Source organism: Galeopterus variegatus, unplaced genomic scaffold, assembly GCF_000696425.1.
Source record: "Galeopterus variegatus unplaced genomic scaffold, G_variegatus-3.0.2 Scaffold2664, whole genome shotgun sequence".
Taxonomy (NCBI): Eukaryota; Metazoa; Chordata; class Mammalia; order Dermoptera; family Cynocephalidae; genus Galeopterus; species Galeopterus variegatus.
Window position 1 is genome coordinate 23,073 of NW_007728775.1, and position 4,956 is coordinate 28,028.

Here is a 4,956-nt window from a genome sequence, read left to right on the forward strand (position 1 = left end):
CGGGGCCCGGGGAGGGCGGGGCCCGGGGGTGCCTACACCTGCGCGCGGGGGCTGTGCGCGGCGGCCGTGCAAGGGGGTGCGACTGTGCGGGCGGGGGCCACGGTGTGTGTATGGTGCGCGGGACCCTTGTGTGCTGCGGTCCTTCCTACCCTCCCCACCTCAAGAGGCCGCCTTTCAGGGCCATTTCCGCCTCCAGTTTCCGACGGGCCGAGCCGGGTTCGGTGAGCCGTCCTCCGGAGGGAGGCTGAGGCACCGGCAGGTGAAGAGGTGAGGGGGCTGATGCAGCCTGAGACCCTCACCGCCCTCCCCCCAAACGCTCTGTCCCCCGGTAGGTGACTGATCCCCATGGGCCCCTCTAGTGTGAAACCTGGCAGATCAGAGCTGAGCCGGTGCTGGGGATGGGGGCGGTGGAGGAAAGGTGAGGGCTCCCCTGGGTCTCTGTGTGAAGGACAGTCCTCACCCCCAGAAGCCTTTGGGGGTCAGGGGACAGAGGAGCTGGGAAAGAGGGCTCAAGGTGGCAGAGGCAGTGCTTTGGTCAGTGTGGGGTTGTGGGGTGGGGCAGTCAGGGGCTGCACACCCCTGTACAAGCTGCAGGAAAGCCCTGTGCCCTGCACTCCCAGGAAGCACATTCCCCATGTCTACCCTTGAGTTATCCTCAAGTTTCAGCCAAATGCAAATTTGTTCAGGAAGGAACTTGGACACTGTTAGCCCAGCTTCGCTAACTTTTTGTTTTGTTAACTCCAACACTGATTGAGCTTTGCTCCTAGTGCCTCAGGAGCTTAATTTCTTCCATCCTCTCAACAACCTCAGGAGGTTGCCCTGGATATTATCATCCCCATTCCACAGATGAGGAGCTGAGGCACAGTTAAGTCACAGGTCCAGGGCAGAGCCAGGATGTGAACCTGGCCCCTTCATCCCCCTGGCCTGGCGCTTCCCTGCCATGCAGCACTTCACACAGGACCATTGCCCTCTGAGCCTGTCTGTCTTGCCCCCACCTAGTGTCCGAGGCTGAAGTCCCTGTGGATGACAGTCTTGGTGGCCTGAGCATGAGCATGTCCCAAGTACCCTTCCCACCCCCACATTCAATGGGCCCTCCCAGGCTCTGCTGTCCCCAGCAGTTGCCCAGGTGCACCATTGCTGCCTACCTGCTCCAAAAACATGAGCCCCCTCACCTTGGCCAGGCCAGTGCTCTGGGTATGATGGGGATGGCCCTGGCAACCAAACCTTCAGGGACAAGGATAGCTAAACAGAGAGGCAGAAACAGAGAGAAGCAATAAGAGGCAGAGTGGCCAGGACAAGAAAACCAACTCTTGGCAGGAATCAAGTGGGGGACCCCAACCTGCCTTCAGCTGGGCAAGCCTCAGGGACAGAGGAGGGTCCATGCCTTTTCCAGGATGCTTGGCTGAGCTCCAGACTTCCTGTGGAGGGGTCTGGAGGCTCCCCAGGGTTCATGGCCTTTGGATGGGACAAGAGCAGCAGAGGCCAACTTCCTTTCCTCTGGACAGACCCTCCAGGGAGCCCACAGAGGAACAGCTCTGGGTGGATGCTGTGAGTGGAATCTGGATGCTGCCCAATGCTACCCCAGCCTGTTTCCTTGGCTGAAAACCTGGAGGAGGAGGAAAGGAAAGTATCACTTCTGGGCAGCTGCTAGGAGCCCAACCCTCCTCCAGGGATTTATGCCCAAAGTCATGAGAGGCCATCAAGGGTTCTTTCAAGGCTGACAGCCTATGACTTGGCCCAATGACCATGCTTGTAACCCTGGCCAATGTGGGCCAAGCCCTCACCAGGTATCCACCCTGGCTGAGGCTGCATACATATCATCTCAACATTTAGCCCTGAGATGAGTCTGTAGTCAGCCCCTTCCAAAGGGGAGGGCTCTGATGCTGGGATAGGTGTGGTCACCTGCCCGGGGTCATAGAGTTAGCAAGTGACACAGCCAGAGTTTGCTCCCAGGACTCAGCAGGCCCTTCTTAGGTTGGTGCCTGGCAGGTTAGGGGGCCCTGATTCACCTAATCTTGCACCCAGAAGCAGCTCCAGGGTGCAGGGTGGCTCCAGACAGGGTTGGCCTGGGCTCCCTGGTCCCCACACAAACCTGTTCTGACTTGGGCCCTTGGACCCAGGGCCTGTAACTGGAGGGGAGCCCACCTACATCCCTCCTCTGCCCTTGCCACAGCATGGCCAGCACAGCCTTATTCCCTCTGTCTTCCTCTGCATATATCACACTTCCCCTTAGAGTATCCAGAGAAGAAAGATTGGCTGAGGCCAATAGGTACTTGCAGCTCCTGAGGTCATGAGACTGGATAAACCCTAGGAATAGGAAAGTGCTTTCTGTTATCTTACCTAAATGCTTCTTGTTTCTGCAACACCAGTCCACTCTAAAGCAGTGGTTCTCTGGGCCGGCCCGTGGCTCACTCGGGAGAGTGCGGTGCTGATAACACCAAGGCCCCGGGTTCGGATCCCATATAGGGATGGCCGGTTCGCTCACTGGCTGAGCGTGGTGCTGACAACACCAAGTCAAGGGTTAAGATCCCCTTATCGGTCATCTTTTTAAAAAATAAATAAATAAAGCAGTGGTTCTCAACAAGGGGTAATTTTGCCCCTCACCCCCTGGTGCTGACAACACCAAGTCAAGGGTTAAGATCCCCTTATCGGTCATCTTTTTAAAAAAATAAATAAATAAAGCAGTGGTTCTCAACAAGGGGTAATTTTGCCCCTCACCCCCACCCCCACCCAGGGACATTTGGCAATGTTTGGAGACATTTTTGTGTGTACCAAGTTAAGGGGAGGTCGTCACTGGCATCCAGTGGGTAGAGGCCAGGGATGCTGCTAAACATCCTGTAGTGTACAGGACAGCCCCCACAACAAAAAATAACCTGGCTCAGAGGTCAGTAGTGCTGAGACCGAGAACCCCTGATGTAAAGTATGAATTTTAGAGCCAGGCAGACCTCCATTTGAATTCTGCCTCTGCCATTTACTTACTCTTGGGCAAGTGGTTTCCCTTTTCTCTGAGCCTCAGTTTGCTTATATCCAAAACTGGTACTAACAGAAGCCCTTACCTCTTGGAGTCTTGAGGATTGTTTAGCACAGAGACTGGCACAGGGTAAACCCCCATCAGTGATAGCCGTTAATCCTCATTTCCTTTTTCCTGGGTGAACCGCAAGGTGTTGGAACAAAGGTCTCAGCCCACTCCCTGCAGTCCCTGGCTCAGGGTGGTACTATTGTTGATGTTGAGGGAGAGGCTGGGTTGGCTACTGTAGACCTGGAGGAGGAGCCAGAAAGGAAACCTGGTCCCGGGTGAACAAAGGTCACCTGAATCTCACCTTGGGCACCCTTCCCTTCAGCCCAACCCCTGAAGCCATGGGGAGTGGTGGGTGGGGTGGGATGGGACCAGGACACAGATCATGCTAATGATATGGTCTCTTAGCTCAGGCACGTGACACTGATTACAACTGGGCATGAGAGAGGAGTGGCATTTGAGTGGACATAATCAAGAAAGGTAGAGATAAAGGGGGAGGGGTGGGAAATGGAATTTGGGCCCAGGGAAGAGCATGTTCAAAGGCCTGGGTGTGAAGAGAACAGTGTCTTTCCCAAATGGTAGTGTAGTGTGGCCAGAGGGGTCCAGCTTGGTGGAAAGAGCCCACCCCAATGGGGTGGGGGACAATCTTCAGGGCTGGGACCCTGGACATCAACCAGTTTTCAAACTGGGTCCTCCCTCCTTCCTGAGTGTAGAGTACCAGCCCTCCAATCCCTGTGGTGGGACACTCATGTGGCTTTTCTCTCTTCCAGACCCCTCTCCTAACACTTAAAAGAGGATTTGAGGATCCACATCTCTGCCAGGGCTCCCCCTCCTTGGAGGTCTAAATGGACAACCCATCCACCTGAAACCCACCTGGTCTGGCCTCTCTCCCCATTCATCTTCCCTAACTTCAACCCAGGGTGCTCTCACCTGAGCAATGTGGCAGCCTCTCTGCCTCCCCAAGCAGCCTCTATCAGCCTCTCCTCTTCCCTACTGTCCCTCTGCCCCATCCATCCCTGCAGGAGCCCGATTGAGCCTGTCACTCACTCAATTGTAACAGCCTCCACCAGCTTCCCATTGCTCCTTGAGAAAAACCAAAGTCCGAGCCATAGCCTGTCTCAGCCCAGGCCTCTTCGGGGATTGTACCCCACTTCCATCCCTGAGTCTCAGCTAGGAAGAGCTGTCTGGAATCTCCCCAACCCCTCAAGGTGGTCCCTCAGGAGGCCTGTGACCTGGAACCTTCTTTTTTGCTTCCTGGAGGTGACATTTCTTTGGATGAATATGCGGCTAACAGCTTAGCTTTTGAACTTTGGGAACAGGGAGATGGACTTCCTGTGCCCCAATTGGTCCCCAGTCTTTGGGCCCAGGAAGCACTGGGTCAGTGAATGAAGGACTGAATGAATGAATGATGTCTGACAACCAAGTTCCACATCTGGAAAGGAAGCTCAGGCGCCTGACAGGAGTGATGGGGAGCTTTCAAAAGTGGGGGCAGGAGAGCGAAAGGCTGAGAGATGGGGATATGGGGCAGCTCCCAGGACCGCCTGACGAACACTGCAGCGGCCTCCAGCGCAGGAGTCTTCCCAGCGCCGTCTTTGGGGCAGAGCCGGGACCGCAGGCCTGGCGATGGGCACCGAGCCCGGCCGTGTCCGCGTTCCAGCCAACAGGAAGAGAAGGAGTGAGGCCAGGCGAGGCGGGCCAGCTGGCCGGTGGGGAGTCCCGGGCGTGGGCGTGGGGGCCCGGGGAACCCCCGCAGCGCCTCCCGGACCTCGGTGTGTGTGGGCGAACTCCCCGCCCCCGCCCCGGGTCTCGGCGTCCTCGGATGGGACCCCCTCTGAGGGCTGGTTTGCGTGCGGTGTGCCGGGTAGGAAACAGAGACCAGGAGCCGAGTGACTCGCACGCCGACAGGCTGAGACGCCGGACCCCTCCTCGCAGCTGGCGGG